Source organism: Streptopelia decaocto (assembly GCF_964273445.1).
Source record: "Streptopelia decaocto genome assembly, chromosome: 14".
NCBI lineage: Eukaryota > Metazoa > Chordata > Aves > Columbiformes > Columbidae > Streptopelia > Streptopelia decaocto.
Window position 1 is genome coordinate 13,434,668 of NC_138669.1, and position 18,543 is coordinate 13,453,210.

Sequence of the window (18,543 nt, forward strand, 5' to 3'; positions counted from 1 at the left end):
CAGGGGGAACACGGAGGGCACCACTGGTGGTTGGGGTCTGGGGGCCAAGTCAGGCCAATTCCTTGAGCAGAGGCTGCTTTGCCCGTGACAGGGAAACGGCCTAAAAAGGGTCTAGAAATCGTCTCCCAAAGCCCATGGAGCAGCAGCTCCAGCCCAAAGACATTTGCTTGGGCTGGCAGACACAAAAAGGACCATTTCCTTTCCCCAGAACCTGTGCTGTGGGGGGCTGGGCTTTGTGTGAAATGGGGACCCCTCAAGTCCCTCCTAAGAGCCATAAGGGCTTCATGGATCTGAAAAAGCTCATTTTCAGCCCCACCTGACCAGCAGCTTAGGGGGCTGTGGGGCACACGGGGGCCGGACACCTGGGTCCCCTGCAGCACTGGGGGGCAGGGAGCTGAGAAGTAGCGGGGCAGATACCTGGGTGCTCAGCACTGCTGTGGGGCAGGATGTGGGGCGCTAGATGCCTGGGTCCCTGCCCCTCATGGGGGGGCTCTCATGGAGGCACCCCAGAATAACTCCAAACAAATAGTAAGTTTAAATCAGCCTTAATTTGCAACCAAAACCAAGTGACAGAAACCAATGCAAGAGGGGTGGCGGGTGGGCAACCCCAAATCAGAGAGAACTAATAGCTTCTCCACCCTGTTACTGCATGTTCCAATTTTGTCTTTCTTGGTCTGATACCTCTTTTTGTCAGGTCGCTTAAGGCTGATCCCCAGGGTATAAAAGCTGGGGACCTTGGTAAACTTCCTTGCATCTATTAATGACAATGAGAGTATGTTAATAAGCTAGAGCAGCAGCAACAGTCAGTGGAGAAAGTGCAGCTGAACAATCTTGTGCTGCAGGTGAGCAGACACAGAGGAGTCAAACCAAAAGAAAAACTGTATTCAACTAAAGGGAAGAGTCCACCGGGCATATCCCTGTCGGGTCTCTTCCAAAACGCGGGGGACGCAGCCCCCGTTGACCCCAGTTCCCCAGCCCTCGCTCCCGGCCGCAATGATCCCTCCTCCTTTCCCCATGGGCTGAGGTACTCGGAGGGTACAACCTTTCCGATCCGCCTGCTCCCCATCTCCCCACCCACCCCCCCCAGTGTCTCCCCACCCACCCCCCCAAGTCCCCCGAGTAGCTGGTGGTTAAAATTCACTTCCTTCATCTCCAAGGGTGTGACTGCCCCCTGGAGTCCTGCTTCTATTTTGGTGCTTGCACCAGCTGTGTCTCCAGGAGGGCCACCTGAAAGAGGCAAAAGGCCACTGGGATTTGCCATCGTTCCTCCCTATGGCCAGACCCTCCTGCCACCCAGTGCGATTCTGTTCTCACCTGTCTAGAAGCCGGCACCTCCCGCTGGTCAGAGAGAGACAACCCGCACGCATCTGGCAGCGACCGACCACGGCAACATCTCTTCAGCCTCCTCCGTTCACGTTCCACCTGCACGTTGGGAAGGAGAAAGGGTCACAGACTCGGGCCACCAAACGAGGAGCAGAAAGACGCCTGCACATCAGGGCAAGGAGACTTCTGCTCACGGACTGTCACTTGCACCTGAGAACCTTGGGGCAAAAGGCACTCGAAGCAGAATATGGAGGAGAAAGGGCAAGAGAGAGTCCAGTGTGTGTGGATGGGGACACTGGGGCAAGAAGGGGGGTACCCCAGTGAATGTGCATTTGTGAAGGCAACGGGTGCCAGAAGGGAGAGAAAACAGACAGTGAGTGTCCACAGGGGGAGGGGGAGAGGGCAGGACACCAGCAGAGGACTCCAAAGTGCTGTCTGGGAAACGTGTGGTGTTCCAGAGCACCGGGAGGCTTTGCAGAGGCAGGGAAAGCCTGTTTTACCAGCTCCAGGGTCCTCCTGAGCTCAGCGTTGTATTGCTTCAGCTCCGTCTTCTCCAGTTCCAGCCTCGCAACTGCTCCCTGCAGACGCTCCAGCCGCTGCGACAGGCGTCTCTTCTCTGAGAGCCAGGAGAGCCGCTCCCCTTCTGCAGCAGCCTGCTGGGGGTTCAGAGAGGAGATGGTGGAGCTGCTGCCACACGCAGGTTACAAGGGCCAGAATGAACAAGCCGGGGAGAGTGAGCGGGCTCAGGACCGGACAGGGCCAAGTCCCTTCTCCCCCTGGGCCACAGCCCAAAACAGCCCCAATCTCTCTTCACAAGAGCCCCCTCCAGATCACCTGGGAGAAACGGAATTGTTTGTTCTGGACATGCTTCCTGCTAGTTTGGTTCGGTGTCCCCCATTTTGGTTTTGAGAGAGACTGGAAACATTAATTGGCTATTCCAAAGGTCCAGGGTATTTCCAGCTCCCTCTCAGCCATCTCTTTTCTACCATGAAGGCTTCCACATATACTGTTCCTGTTAGGGAAGCTATTTAACATCTTGTTCATCCTCTCTGACCCTCACTGTATATTCTCCTATCTATAGCTCTACTCCCTGTCCTGGCACAACCAAACAATATGCAAGATGTGGGTGAACCATGTGTTGCTGCAGTGATTAAATACTGAGGTTTTGTTCTCTGTTCCTTTTCCTGTAACATCATCAATACAGAACTGCTCTTTGAAAAGAATGACATTATCAACCAAGGCCTGGGCACCGATCTGAACCTACTCAAGAGCCACCTGCCTCTCGTGGGTTTCTTGAGGATCTGCTCCTTGAAGCAACTTCTGACACCCCTAAATGTGGTCTTGCTATTGGCACTGTACTGATCTCATTACCTGATCTTATGCTGTTGTGTACCTGATCCATTAGTATTAGTATTAATATAGGGATGCAACTGAAGTCTCCCATTGTTTTCGTCTTTCCTGCCCTTGTCACTCCACTGCTTCCCATCAACAGATCACAATACCTGTCATCATCGTGATGAGGTTGGTAGTGATATTTCTCGAGGAATGTGTAAATGTATAATGCATAAATACAGTACTTTATCAGTAGCATCTTCGTATGTCTGTATACTAACATAATGCTAAAAGCGTTGGCAGAGTCCCAGGCAAGTTTGCAGCCCAGGCTGTTGCAGCAGCTCCATTGGCAGCACCTGAGCCAGATCACCTGGGTCAAATCCACACTCATTTCCCTTCCTGCTTTTGGGGCTGTGGCACAAGTACATCTGGAATGGCAATGAAGCCTTTAACCAGATCACGCAACAGTACCAATTCCATTATTTTAATACAGCAGAAAAGCTGTTCCTAGAAATCTCCATCTCTGAAAGCATCCTCTAAGCACCATCGGTGTTGCTGCTGTTCAGCCATCGGTATAAAACTGTACCGAGTTCCGTACATTAGTGTGGTCAACCGTGCCCTTTCCTTGCCGTGCCAAATCCTCCCCAGGACACGCTGGCCAAGCTTGGCCAGACAGGAGAGAACCAACGACCCAGCCCCAGCCGTGGGACTGCAGTTCATTTTAACGTCGAGCTCCGTCGTTCTGTCAGCAGTTCTGGGCTGGGCAGGAAACGTTCCAGCAGGTGAACGGTCGCTGGGCGGCCCTGCACAGACAGGCCAGCCCGCTGGCTGCGCTCACGGGGCTTTGGCCAAGCAGGTCGTGGAGTTATCACAGAATCACAGACTGGTTGGGGTTGAAGGGACCTCTGGAGATCATCCAGTCCAACCCACCTGCTCATGCAGATTCACCAGAGCAGGTCACACAGGATTACATCCAGGTGGGAGACTCCGCACCTGCTCTGGTCAACCTGTTCCAGGCTCTGGCACCTCACAGAAAAGAAGTTTCTCTTCATGTTTAGACAGAACCTCCTGTGCTTCAGTCTGTGCCCATTGCCCCCTAATCCTATCATTGGACATCACTGAAAAGCGTCTGGTCCATCCTCTTGACACCCACCCTTCAGATATTTATCAACATAAACAAGATCCCTCTCAGCTTCTCCTCTCCAGCTGAACAGCCCCAGCTCTCTCAGTCTCTCTTCATCAGAAAGATGCTCCAGACCCCATATCATCTTCATAGCCCTTCACTGGACTCCCTCCAGTAATTCCGGACAAGGACAATTCTTCAACTGGGGAGCCCAGAGCTGGACACAGTAACTCCAGATGTGGCCTCCCCAGGGCAGAGTGGAGGGGAAGGAACAACCTTCCTCCTCATGCACCCCAGGTACCATTGGCCTCTTGGCCACAAGGGCACATTGTTGACTTATGGTCACCCTGTCATCGACCAGAACTCCCAAGACCTTCTCTGCAGAGCTGCTTTCCAGCAGGTCCACCCCAACCTGTATTGGTGGCTGGGGTTGTTCCTCCCCAGGTGCAGGACCCTACACTTGCCCTTGTTGAATTCCATCAGGTTCTTCTCTGCCCAGTCCAGCCTGGCCAGGTCTCTGGATGCCAGCACAGCCTCTGGTGTGTCAGCCACTCCTCCCAGTTTGGTGTCATCAGCAAACTTGCTGAGGGTGCCCTCAGTCTCTTCATCCAGGTCACTGATGAACAGGTGAAACAGGACTGGACCAAACACTGACCCCTGGGGAACCCCAGTAATTATAGGCCTCCAACCAGACTCTGCACCATTGATCACAACCCTCTGAGCTCTGCCATGCAACCAGTTCCTGATCCACCTCACCATGCATTTGTCCAGCCCATACTTCCTGAGCTTGTCTATGAAGATGTTGTGAGAGACAGTGCCAAAAGCCTTACTGAAGTCAAGGTAGACAATGTCCACTGCTCTTCCCTCATCTACCCAGCCAGTCATGCCATCATAAAAGGCTATCAGGTTGGTCAAGCATGATTTCCCTTTGGTGAACCCATGCTGACTACTCCTGATAACCTTGGTTTCCTCCATATGCTTGGAAATGACATCCAGAGTAAGTTGTTCCATCACCTTTCCAGAGTTGGAGGTGAGACTGACTGGCCTGTAGTTTCCTGGGTCATCCTTCTTTCCCTTTTTGAAGGCTGGAGTGTCACTGGCTTTCCTCCAGTACCTCTCCTGTTCTCCAAGACCCTTCAATGATGGAGAGCGGCTTTGCAATAACATCTGCCAACTCAGCACTCGTGGGTGCATCCCATCGGGGCCCATGGATTTGTGGATGTCCAGATTGTCTAAACTATCTCTAACCTGATCCTCCTCAACCAAGCCAAAGTCTTCCTTTTACCAGACTTTCTCTCCTATCTCTAGGGTCTGGGATTCCTGAGGGCCTTTTTTAGCATTAAAGCATTAAAGATGGAAGCAAAGATGGCATTCTCTGTGTCATCTGTCACCAGGACACCCTCCTCATTCAGCAGCTCACCTACATTTTCCCTAACCTTCCTTTTGCTGCTGATGTACTTGAAGAAGCCCTTCCTGTTGTCTTTGATATCCCTGGCCAGATTTAATTCCAAGTGGAGCTTGGCCTTCCTCGCCAGATCCCTGCCTATTCTAATGGCCACGTTACATTCCTCCCAGGTGGTCTGTCCCTTTTTACACATCACATAAACATCATTCTTCTGCCTGAGTTTTGACAGGAATATATATTCCCATGTCTTTATGGGAACCATCTATAGAATCCTTGAGAGACATTTCAGTTGGCTGGTGGTCCCTCAAGTGCCCACCTAATGATGAAACCAGTCCGTGTCCCTCTCTGAAACCATGTTCTGCAGGACGGCTACTTCTCCCCTCAGAGTCCCAGTGGCCATTTCACTCTTGGTGAGGGCAAGAGTCAGTGCTTGTGCCTTCTCCTGCCATTCCAGTTCTCTGCTTTCCGTCTGCTTCAAAAGAGCAGCCACACGCTCCAGTGCTTCCCCCTTTGCTTTCCTCTCCTCTTCCAGCTGTTGGGTCAGCTCCTTCTGCCTTCTCAAGAGATCGTCTCTCTCCTGGACAACTTGCCTCTTCTCTGCCTCCTCCTCCTCCCACTTTTGGAGTCTCTGGATTTGTTTCTTCAGGGTCTCCCCGTCATCTTTCCATCACAGAGCTGATGTTAATTGTTTCAGGAGGTCACTCTGCCTCCTAAGGTCTTGTTCCCCCCCTTTCAGAGTCTCCTCTAAATACCTGACTCTGTCTCTCTGGTGCTTGAGCTCTTCATCCTTCTTTGGAAGAGTCCGTTGAACATGCTGGAGTTCTTCCTGAAGAGCTCTTATTTCCTCTTCTAATTCTCTTTGCTCACCTTGAACCTCGGTCTCTCGTCCCCTCTCAGGGCAGACTTCTGCCAGGAGCGCCTCCTGCTCTCTGTGGTGTCTAACCTCTTCAGTCTTCTGGCTTAGCCTGGCCTGGAGATTCTGCAGGGTCTTCAGTTCTTCTTCATTGTCTTCATCCCTCTTCCTCATCACTTCCTCAAGCAGATTGACTTGCTTCTGGCATGATGTTAGAGCTATTTTCATGTTTTCTTCACAAAGCTGGAACATGTTAATTTGCTCTGTCTGCTGAAGGAACTCCAAACAGTTCTCCTTCACTATTTGGCTCATTTTGTCTAGATCCTGCTGCAGACTCTGAGCCTGCTTGCCCTTCAACTCCTTCTGCTCTTGAAGGTCCTGGACATGTTCTTGCAAAGACACTATCTCTTGATCTCTAGCTTCTAAAGAAGATTCAGCACATTCTAGTTTTCGCCTTATGGCTTTGGTCTGCATTGCTGCCTCCTCCTTTTCCTGCTGAAGCTTAGAGACAGCCCCCTCCAGAACCTCTATCTTGCTTTCTCTTTCTTTTAGAGTCAGTTGTGCTGCTTGAAGATTTCTTTGCTCACCTTCATGCTGTTTCTCCTTTTCCTTGTATGCCTCACATTGCTCTCTAAGTGATAAAATTTCTTGCTCTTGTTCCTTTAGTGCCACTTGAAGATGCTGCAGAATTTCCTTCTGCTGTTCAGAGTCTTGTTCTTGCTTTTGGAGGGTCTCAATCACTTCCTTCTGAGATTCAATCAGGAACTCCTTTTCTTTCAGTATTGCCTTAGTGTATTCTATGTCTCTGTGTAAGACATTCATCTGTTTTTCTGTTTTTTCCTCATAGCTCCTTCTTTGTTGCTTTTGGATGTCTATGAGTCTGTCCTTTTCTTTTAAGGTTTCTAAGGTCTGCTCCAGTTGGTCATGGACAGTCCTTAACTGCATTTCCATGACTTCTTCAGCTTCCTGGCTTTGCTTTTGTTGTGACTCAAGTTCTTCATCTTTTTTAGCTAAAAAAAAGTGTCAACTTTTCTACTTGACCATGAAGCTCTTGCAGGCACTCCTCTTGCTGTTCCTTGTACTGCTGCAAGAGTCTTAACTGATCCCTTTGAGAATCACACTCGCTCTCTCTGTCCTTAAGAACTGCCCTCAGGTGTTCAAGGCTTGTGTGCAGAGATTTTGCCTGTTCTCCCTCTGCTTCCAGTTCTTGGATCCGCTGAGTCAGAGATGTAAGCTCTGAATTTTTTACCTTCAAGTTTTCTTTCATATGATCAAGATCCACAAGCAGATTTTTCACTTGTGAAGCACCATGTTGTTCTAGAATCATTATTTTCCCCTACTGGAATTGGATCTCCTGGTCTCTCTCCTCCAGCTGTTTGGTCATGTTACTGACAGCAGTCCTCTGTGATTCTAATTGCTTCTCCAGCTCCGCTATCAGTTCTTGCTGGGATCTGATCTCCTGCTCTCTCTCCTCCAGCTCTTTGCTCATCCCACTTACAACCGTCCTCTGCAGCTCCTGCTGCTTCTCCAGCTCCCAGATCTGGTCTTGCTGGGATTGCACCTGCTGGTTTTTCTCTGCCATGTCCTTCATAACCTGATCAAGAGCAGTTCTCTGCATTTCTTTCTGCTTTTCCAGCATTCTCACCTGTTCCCGGTACAACTGTGTTTCTCCCTCCCTCTCTGACAGGATGGCATTCATATGAGTGAGAGTCTCCTGCAAAGCTTTTCCCTCTGCTGCCTCTTGCTGCAGCATCTGCATTTTCTGCCACTGCATTTCCACCTCCTCATTTTTCATTTTTAAGATAGACAAAGTAGTTTGAAGTTCTTGTTCAAGGCAGTGGTTCATATCTGCTGCTGTGTTTCCTCGGCTCTCAGAGGCTGTGACTGACTCCTGGAGACGTTCTCTCTCCCATACCAGCTTTTCTTTAGCTGCTTCCAGCGTGTCCCGTTCATGCTGCAAAACAGCAAGAAAAAGATCAAGTCATTCCACCTGTGGGTGTTTGCTTTTCCTACTGGGTTTGCACGCCTGTTCAGTGCCAGCCCAGGGCTGCCCGCTCTCTCCTGCCTCTCAGGGCGTTCAGACCTTTCCTGCACCTCCAGCTCTGGCGTTCCCAGCTCGCTCAGCCCGTCCCACCTTCCTCTGTGCCCTTCCCTGACCCTCCTCCAGCTCCAGTGTGTTCTGCTGGGGAGGAGCCACCTGAGCCGAAGCCAGGATGCACTTCAGTGCATTTTTGGGGGGGTTGTTTGGCCCTCCACTGCGCGGAGATTTCATGGCACCTTCCTCTGGAACCCCACTGTCCCCTCTTGAAGGAGTAATGGCCAGATCACACTCTGTCATTCTGTGTTTGAAATCAGGACTGGTTTTCCCCTGGCAGACATACATATTTAGCTGGATCCGCACTTCTGTTTTTCAAATTTCTGTATTATTTCCTTACTGTCTGCTCTCAGCTGGGCAATGTCAAACAGCTTTCTATTATTAGCAAACTTTGTCTTCTCCCCCATTTTTCCAGATCCAGATATGTAGAAATCTAACTAGGGATTTGGACACAAATAAATGCCCAAACCATGCAATGTAAATAGAGACAAGTTTGAAAATTACTTGGGCTTAAGCATCAAGGGCAGAAATCTTCAGAACTAAGGAAAATAAACACCCTGAATCATAACTAAGTTTTTATGACTAGGGCATCTTTTCCACTTATTCAGAAGAACACAACTGGAAAAGTGAAACCAAAAAACAAGCACTGGTATAAACTATATTCTTCTGCTCTTTTCACGGTCTGTGGTGTCTCCACATAGTCTGTGATGCTGGTCATCTTCATGACCTCTCCTTCCTGACTGTTTTCTTTCCCAAGGTGCTGACCCTGCTATCTCAGCTCCAGGCCCAGGAAAGCAACAGTCTGGGAAACAAGGAATGATAAGTGGAAGGAAGGGGACAATGGAGGAAACTTGGTCAGCATCTGAGTACTCTGTAGCTTCTAAGATTTGGACAGAACCTGCACACGACCACCCAAAATAAGCTCTCCACTGGAAAAAGCTGCTCCTTAGACTTATTAACAGAAGGCCAAAAACTATGTAAGAAATGGCCCTTTACAGCATCTGCCAGCCTCACCAGGACATCCTTTCTTTGCTTCTCCGTGCTCTCGAGTTTCCTTTCCAAAGATGCCACCTCTTGATGTAGAGTCACAGCCTCCTCCTTTAGAGCAGCAGCCTCTTCCTGCAGGGCAGCTTCTAGAGAGTTCTTCTTGCGTTCTGCCATCTGTGTCTCTGAAGCAGTAAAGGTGAAGGAGAAGGTGAAAAGCAAAGCAAAACCAAACTGATTTGCATCCTACAGAGAAAACACCATTTTCTTAACTGTCTGTCTGTATTTTCCAGGCCCTAAGCCCACAATGACTCTCAAAGTGGACATAAATAAACTTTCAGGCAGAGAAAAAAAGAAGAATGAAAGTGTTAGAAGAATGCAAAAAACGTGTTTGCTCTTCTGCCTGTTGAAGGGCCAGGGCTAAGGGTGCGCAGCACATCACCCACAGTGTAAGAAGCAGGTTGAACCGACATAGATGAAACCAGGACAGAGACAACAGGTGAGAGTCAGATCCAGTGTCCTAAAGGAAAAAGAAGCAAAAGTGAAGACTGACTATGACACAGTTAATTGACCAGGAAGACTCAAGAGATGTTAGAGAAAACAACAGATGTCGATGTTGTGCTTGACGATGCACTTTGGTATTTGTCCAATATAATGCCAGGGGAATACGTTGTGCACTGGCAGAAGAAAGAAGAAAGGAAATATTCAGTGGTATTAGGACAACAGCAAGGCAAGAACAATGGAGCATCACGCCAGACCTGAAACCAGAAGGACTACAGAAAGACAGGATCTAAAACTAAACTAATAGCTGAAACTAACTGACAGGGACTAAAGAGGGGATGAACTAATAGGACAGGCAGGATCCATCCAGCAGCAGAATTTGAAGCATATAAGCTGTTAGCATATGTAACGTATGTAGTAAAAACTACAGATGTTCCAGAAAAAAGTGATGATCTAAAGCCTGGAAAACTCTCCTGTAAAGAGTTTGAAAAATGATCAGCAGTTCCATCTCAGAGAGGGATCTTAAAGAAATACTGAACAGGTAAAGGCGCGACATGAGCAGGCGAGAGCCTGTGGGAAGGCAATGAGCCAAGCCCGCACCTCCCTGTTCCCGTCGCCTGAGACAAGGAAAACCGTCCTGATGTGGAGAGTGGGAAAGCAGTGAGAGAGGAAGGAGCAGGGATGCCTGTCCAGATATGATATAGAGAGGCCAATAGCCCCGGAGGCTCTGGGATGGCCTGGAGAGGAAGAGGTGACTAGTTACATGTGAAAAGCTGTTTATAGATAAACCAAATGTGGAGGAAAACACTTCAGGATGGAGCTCCAGCCAAGCTCCTCAAAACATGGGAAGCTTCACCCTCCTTTGGGGTTCAGGCCCAAAGAAAACCCCTCTGTCCACCGAGAAAGGGCGGCAAGAAAGGAACAAAGTTCCCGTGACTGCAGCTGGCAGGAGGGTCAGGACTCTGCCCCATGGGAGACGGGAGGCTGGTAAGAGCCCCCCTGTGCTGCCACGCTCTGGGTGGGACCCCCAACCTGCCCTTGAACTCGTCCCACGCCCACGCTCAATCTGTGGCTGCATTTCCTGTCCCAGCACAGTCCTGTGGGCTCCACACGCCTTCGAGTACGAGCCATCGGCTCTGCTGCGGGCCCGGCAACGTGTGGCCTGCGACACGCGGTTGCTGCCATTTCACACCTCGGGCTGTTGTGCTAAAGCCAGCCCACCAAGCTTGCTTGAGGAATTAAAACGCCTCTTCTTTGCTACCAGGTCTTGCAGAAGCCTCTGTATTTCTGCTTCGTGATCACTCTGCCGAAGTCTGAGGGTGTCGTCATGCTGCTGTTCTCTCCGCAAGAGCTGTTGTGCCGCATTCTCCCATTCCTGTCTCAGGAGAGATCTCTCTGCTTCCAGCTCACATTGAAGACACTTCACTTCCCCTGCAAACCCCACAAATGGCAAGAGTCAGAGTCTACCCAGACCCTGGTTCTGGCCTTACTGACCTTCAGCCCTTGGAGTTTCAGTGCTGGAGGGGTCTGTTCCAGCTCCTTCACTCCTCACAAGCACTGCGGACAGAGAGCTGGTTTTATACCATCTTGTCTAGGTGGGGATCACCAGAAACAAATCACATGGGGCATCACCTTGTATCACCTCCTTGGCCTGCGTGACGGTGTGAAGTCGCATCTCCAGCTGACTCCGGGCGATCTCCAGCTGGGATACGCGCTGCTGAGCCTCAAACAGGCTGCGCTCCAGGGTCTCCTTCACCGGCCTGCAGGTTGTGGACAGGAGAGAAATGAGCTTCTTGCTCCTGACACCCACAGGGAGGGATCCCAGTGACAAGCGGTTCAAGTTCCCTGCCCCTGAGAATGGAAGAGGGGTTGCATGGACACCCGTGTACAGAAAACATATTTCTACCATTTAAAATAGCAACGCGGGCCCCTCCGAGGGAACGCCCAGGCTTTCCTTAGGACCCAGCGTAACACAGCAAGCCCAGCCGAATTTCATCTCGACAGCCAAATCTGAAATGGCTGCTGCCTGATGGATGGCACACAGGTAGCAGTTTTCCTGACAACGGCTGTGCCAGCCAGCAAAAGCCCAACCTCTGCTCACAGGTGCATCCCATCAGCACCTCCAATTGCTCTGCAGGGGGACACCAGAAGCAGGTTTTTTCCCCTCAAGATTCTTCCCTGTTCTGTCCCTGGAAGGTGAGAACATCCGCAAAGCACAGAGGACGCAAGAAAGCCCCGTGCAATGCTGACCAGCTCTGTAATTCCCGACAGCGAGTCATGTCCTGCCCAGGGTTCCTCCCCCTTTACCTGGCCTCTGCCAGCTGCTCGGAAAGGCCTTGTCTGTCCCGCTCCACGGCTGCCAGGCGCAGCTCCAGGGCAGCCTTCTCCTGCACCAGCACCTCCTTCTCTTCAGACACCTTGGCCAGTGCGAGCCCTTGGCGAGAGGACTCCTGGCGCAACTGCTCCAGAGCAGTGCTGGCCGACTCTTGCTGCCGGGACACCTGGAACGGGACAAACCGCAGCTGGAGCCCTTTCTATGCAGCTGTGTGCAGAGCAGCCAGCGCCGCTGGCCAGCGGGCGGGAGGAGAAAGAGCTCCTGTCCCGGGGGCTCCACGTGAGAGAGCAGCTGCTGCTGGTCCCACACCCAGAGCCTGGGCTGCCAAAAGGCGCTGGCCCCGCTCACTGGCAAGTGATGTGCAAGGCCAGACTGGGCTGCCTGGGACCAGCTGTGGCCTCCCCAGTGCCCAGTGCAGGGGACGGTCACTGCCCTGCTCCTGCTGGCCACACCAGTGCTGGGACAAGCCAGGCTGCTCTTGGCCTTCTTGGCCACCTGGGCACAGGCCGGCTCATGTTCAGCCACTGCCGACTGGATTCTGCCTCAGAAAAAGGATTCGGAGCTACACAGTTTGTTTCTTTTGCCACAGGTGACAGGAGTCGCCCCACTCTGATCCACAGACAACACGATCACCTCTTTGCAGCTCAGCAAAAGCCACAGAAGAGGCCAACACAGACTAGAGGATTAAAAGAATCCACAGAAGCAGAGGACAGCACAGAGAACTGCAGAACTGCTCTGCAAGCCATCAGCACGGTGCCAAAAAGAAGGGAACAAACCCCCTGCCCTCCAGGGCTACCGAGTGTCTCCTTGACACAAACCCCGCAGCAGCCAGCAGACACAGCTTCACTCAGCCAAGCAGCCAATCGCCCACCCACAAGCACCAGCTTTTTGGTCTCACCTCACTGAGCTGCTCTTGGGTTTCCTCCTTCTCCTCTGCCAGTCTCCTCAGCTGCACCCGCAGCCCCTCCTGCTGCTCCTCTGCTTCCTGCAGCAGCTGCTCCAGCTGGGCTTTCTCTGCACACAGCTCTGCCTTGGTTCTTTCACACCAGCTCAGCTGCTCCTGCTCACAGACTCTTGCTCTCTCCAGCTCAGCCACTTTCTCTGACACAACCTCATTCTCTTGCTCCAGCTACAACCACAGAAGCAGAGAGCACATCAAAGACAGGAACATTTCCTAGGAAGGAGCTTTGGCTTGGACAGGACAAGGCACAACATTTGCACAGCCAGCCAGTCCTACTGCTGGAAGGCAAGAAGGCTGAGAAGCAGCAGCAGCTGGAGACAAACAGCTGGCAAGAGCTTTGGCAACTCTGCTCACCTGCAGCACAAGGTTGTTCAGCTGCACTTTCTCCACTGCAAGAGCTTCATTGATACTGCTCATGTTGGCTGCTGCAGCACGGAGATCAGCTATTTCAACTCCCAGGCTCTTCTGAGACCCTGTCAACTCCGCTACTGACTGCTTGGCCAGAAAAAAAGGCCAAAAAAGACAGCAAAAAGGCTGTACAGAGACAGAGCTCTCTTTATGCTGCTCTCCATTTCTCACCAAGAATCAGCTAACAGCAAAAACACTGTGCTATGCAATCTCTTCGCCAGTCTGGTCTTACTCAGAAGAGCTTCTGTCAGTCTGACGGTTTTTCTGTCCCTTCTGTTTAAAGCAACAGTTTGACCAGGCACAGAAACAGGGCTGTGCAGAATGGGTGTGTTTAAAACGTGAACACAGCTCATCTACGAATCACAGCAGCAGCCACAAAAGATCATGTTGGTAACAGCAAAGTTTAAAACAGCTTCACCTGTCCTGAAGCTCCTTCTTCTCCAGGTCGCCAGAGGTTGGACGGGAGCAGCTCACAAGCACAGCTCCAGAAAGCCTCATGTGCTCTGCCTTCAGCTCGGACAAATCTCTGAAGAAGAATCAAGAAAGAGACCGTGTTCGCAGCACCATCTCTGTCAGCTCACTCGCTCCTGAAGCGCATCATTGTGCACCGGTCCCAGCTGGCAGGAAAGGTGACATCTTGGCTGGGAAGAGCCGCTCCTCTGGCACTTTGAGACCAGGACACAGCAGGACACTTGAGCGATGAGTCTGTGTGATCGTGGAGGATGAGTCTGTTTTCTCCTCAGAGATGAGAAGGAATGTGTGGGACGGCCAGAAGGCCTCAAGGACCTCCAGTGACTCTGACTGACTGTTGCTGCTGCTCTAGCTTATTAACATACTCTCATTGTCATTAATAGATGCAAGGAAGTTTACCAAGGTCCCCAGCTTTTATACCCTGGGGATCAGCCTTAAGCGACCTGACAAAAAGAGGTATCAGACCAAGAAAGACAAAAGTGGAACATGCAGTAACAGGGTGGAGAAGCTATTCGTTCTCTCTGATTTGGGGTTGCCCACCCGCCACCCTTCTTGCATTGGTTTCTGTCACTCGGTTTTGGTTGCAAATTAAGGCTGATTTAAACTTACTATTTGTTTGGAGTTATTCTGGGGTGCCTCCATGAGAGCCCCCCCATGAGGGGCAGGGACCCAGGCATCTAGCGCCCCACATCCTGCCCCTCATCAGTGCTGAGCACCCAGGTATCTGCCCCGCTACTTCTCAGCTCCCTGCCCCCCACTGCTGCAGGGGACCCAGGTGTCTGGCCCCCGTGTGCCCCACAGCCCCTAAGCTGCTGGTCAGGTGGGGCTGAAAATGAGCTTTTTCAGATCCGTGAAGCCCTTATGGCTCTTAGGAGGGACTTGAGGGTCCCCATTGCACACAAAGCCCAGCCCCCCACAGCACAGCTCCTGGGGAAAGGAAACGATCCTTTTCCTTGTGTCTGCCAGCCCAAGCAAATGTCTTTGGGCTGGAGCTGCTGCTCCATGGACTTTGGGAGACCATTTCTAGACTCTTTTTAGACCGTTTCCCTCTCATGAGCAAAGCAGCCTCTGCTCAGGGAATTGCCCTGACTTGGCCCCCAGACCCCAACCACCAGTGGTGCCCCCCGTGCCTCCCCCGGCTTTCACCTGCACAGGACAGGCCGGGAGGCCACGCCAGCCGGTCTGAGGGGAAAAGAGGAGAAAAGGAGCTCCCGGGGCAGAGAAACGCAGAGCCCGGTGCCCAGGGCACACGGAGCGCCGTGCTGGGTACCCAGAGGCAGCTCTACAGAAATTCACTTCGCTAGAGCTCCGTGTTCGGAAAAAGACACAGAGGAGTCAAACCAAAACTTCATTTGAGTAACAAAGAGCCTGCCAGGCATATCCCTGTGGGGTCTCTTCCAAAACACAGGGGACGCAGCCCCCGTTGACCCCAGTTCCCCAGCCCTCGCTCCCGGCCGCAATGATCCCTCCTCCTTTCCCCATGGGCTGAGGTACTCGGAGGGTACAACCTTTCCGATCCGCCTGCTCCCCATCTCCCCACCCACCCCGGGAGCTGCCTGGTTCAGCCTCACTGCCCTCATTGCAGCATCGGGCTGTCGCAGCCCCTGTTTGTAAAGACCCGGGACAGCCGCTCCTGCCCCAGCAAAGGGCCCTGCTGGGCACACACAGGCACACACAGGCTGGGGCTGCACCCCAGGACACACACAGGGCCCAGGAGGAGCCGAGCTGGGCTCTTTTATGGGAGCGCTCCAGAACCTTCTCTCAGCCGAGGCGTTTCATTGGTCAGGGGCCCTGTCTGTCCACCAAGGCGGGAACATGACCATAGTGGTCTCTTGGGCCGGGAGCTTCTGGTGCTTTGGGGGCGGGGGAAGCGAATCTGCCCCCTGGGCAAGGGAGAAACAGCAGAGAGGTCGCTCAGCAGCTGCTGCCCACAAGCAGCAGCCCCGGCATCGCCCAGCTCCCTCAACACACTGAGCGTATTTCCAGTCCAAAACTCCAGCCCAAACTACTCAGGCTCCAGGACCACACATTCAGTTAATTAACTATCTATATATTACATCAGTTCACTATATATCATAAGTAATATATCATTTATATATAAGATATGACATTCTTATAATCACAACCATTGATTTCTGTGCATTTACATATATATATATATAGCTTTAATTATGAATATTTTGGCTACTTCCTCAGCCTGCTCTTGTGCATTTAGACAACATCCCAGGTGTCTTGGGAAGATTTTCCTCTGTCCTTCATTGTAACCCTCGTGGTATTGTCCTACTTGGAGCTTTTTCAGAAGCTCTGTTATGGGAGAGATGGTCACTGCAGCCCCTGAATTTCAGTCTATAGCCCTGGCAAAGCCAGGCAATGGTGCACCATGAATAGTGGATGTATTGTGAGGGTTGTACTGATCTCAGCTGGCACAATGGAGCACTGCTGGCCCTGCTGGGGCTTCTCCCTGGGGAGCTGGCAAAGGAGCAGCAGATGTGCTTAAACACAGCGAGCTGGAGCCTCTGATGGGCTGTGGTGGTGGAGCTGAGGTGTCCTGTTGTCTGCACCATGAACACAATCACTGGAGATGTGCTGATTGCCTTCACCACTGTAGCTCTCTGCTGCGTGTGACCTCAGCCAGCAAAAGGATGCTTTCAAAAGGCAGAGCTACGGGAGAGGCAAACCAGGGCTGCCTGTGTTGGCGAATCTTCACAGAATAGTTTGGGCTGGAACCTTTGAAGATCATCTACTCCAAGCCCCCAAAATGAGCAGGGACACCTTCAGCATTTTAGAGCACAAGTCTTAGGAGGAACAGCTGAGGGAACTGGACTTGTTTGTGTGTGTATGTTTGTTATGTATGGAAGACCAGTAAGGGCAGACCAGCAGTCTGAGGGCCATACCAAGCTGGAAAGTTTCATGTCAATGTTATTAACTCTTTATTGGCAGCACAGGGCTGTACTTGGCGGAGCTGCCCAGGGCTCTACGCGTCTCTTGCCGCAGCCCTGCCCAGGACATGGCCCGCAAGCCTCCCAGCTAACAGCTTCGGTGCTTACGCAGCTGCTGGGGCTCGGCTCCCCCCGGCCGGCCGCGCGCTGCTCTGCGTCGTGCTGCTCTCTGGGCAGGGGCCTTCGGAGCTGCCGGAGGGACGGGCTGTCTGCAGAGCTGTGGGCCCGCGGAGGGGCGGGTGTCCTCAGCGGGACGGCTCTCCTCTCCGTCTCCAGGTCCGGGCGACTTGGCTCCCTTGTTGGCTTCCCGGCTCTGCTCTTCAGGTGCGCCGGGGAATCCTTGTCCTTCCTCCACACCTGGGCTTGAGAAAGGCGCCTGGGGTGGCTGCGGCCGTCTGTTGGAGACACCTCCCCTGAGAAGCTCCCGCAGTCCAGGACATGTGCAGCTACAGCCTCCTTCAGACTGAGAGGCTCCAATGGCTTCCAAGGTGCTGCAAACAATGTTGACAGCTTCTCTGGTCAGATGGTGAAGCAAATCCTTTGAAGTTGCTCTGTCGGAAGCTGCTGTTTCAGCTTGCCCCGATTTCTCTCCCTCGGATTTGCCCGCTTCGGTGGTTCCTCCGGCAACAGGTCCTGGCTCAGATGTGCCGGATGCAAAGTGCTTCCCCAAGCTCTCCGACACGGCCGCCCTGAGCTGCTTGGCCGCCAGTCCAATTTGCTGCCGATGGCGTAGAAGCGAGTCCTCCGGAGGCTCTGCAGCTGTGAGCGCACCGGCTGCACCTTCGTGTCCCAGCTCAGGCTGGGAGGGGCTTTGGCCCTTGCCCAAAGCTGCATCGACCCTCAAGCGTCGCCCCCATTTCATGGAGTTGTTTTCTCCTTTGGGTGGAGGTGGGCACGATGGTTTCTGAGGCAGCAGCAGCCGCTGTCCCAGACAAGATGGTTTCTGAGGCAGCAGCAGCCGCTGTCCCAGACAAGAAGTGTTGATCTTCCCCCGCAGTTTGGGAGCATGCTCTAACTTGGGCAGGTGTTCCTGAAGCTTCTCCTGCAAGGTGACAGCAGGTTGTGTCTGGCTGTGGGCTGGACAAGCGCTCCCGGCCCTGCGTGCTGGGGCGTCCCGCGGGCCCAGGACAGGGCTCTGCTCCAGCCCCGCGACGAGGGCAGAAGGGAAGGGCTTCCCTCGGGACGCTGCGTGTCTGTGAACACCCCGCTTTGCTGACCTGCTCTCGGATGAACGCTTTCTCGGCCTCCAGCTTGAGCACGGTCCGGTACTGCCTGTACTGGTTGAACTCCTTCAGCGAGCAAACCACCTGTGGGGAGCCGGGGGCAGAAATCCCCCAAGCGCGGTGAAGCCGGCTGCGCAGACTGCCTTCCCGAAACAGCCGGGCCGGCGGGAGGGGAGCTGCTCCTCTGCACACCCTCCTCTGCGCTCGGGAACCCCCCGGGAGGGAACCCTTTTGATCAGCCCCATCTCATCCAAACCTACGTTGCCATCGCTGGTGATGAAACCCTGTCTCTTCAGCCTCTCCAGGTTGTCCTTGCGTTGGTGGTAGGCCTGCAGATGCGGGTCATGCAGGCTGTTGTACTCGTTGCTCATGCGGCGGCCCAGGGGATCCCCAAGGTCAAACGAGCCCGAGGGCCGGTGAAGCTGTGAGAGATGTTCCCGAGTGTGAACGGGGCAGGAAGGAGCCGCAGGGACGAACGCACCTCCCAGCTCCTCACGCACACAGGCCGGCATTTCCCAACCTGCGAGGCCCAGACTAATTCCTGGCTTACTTCCCACCACAGGAAAGATCTCTCTACTTGAGAGACTCTC

The 18,543-nt window shown here is 52.7% G+C and overlaps 1 pseudogene across 1 annotated transcript; it reads right to left on the reverse strand.

The window, feature by feature from the left end:
* Positions 1 to 1,110: 1,110 nt before the first annotated feature.
* On the reverse strand, positions 1,111 to 10,747 carry LOC309446240 (annotated as a pseudogene). The gene is made up of 6 exons (XR_014186708.1): positions 10,649 to 10,747; positions 9,146 to 9,361; positions 5,500 to 7,990; positions 1,824 to 1,979; positions 1,315 to 1,422; positions 1,111 to 1,227 (listed from the first exon to the last, which is right to left on the reverse strand). The product of XR_014186708.1 is annotated as an uncharacterized misc_RNA (transcript).
* Between the last annotated feature and the right edge of the window lie 7,796 nt (positions 10,748 to 18,543).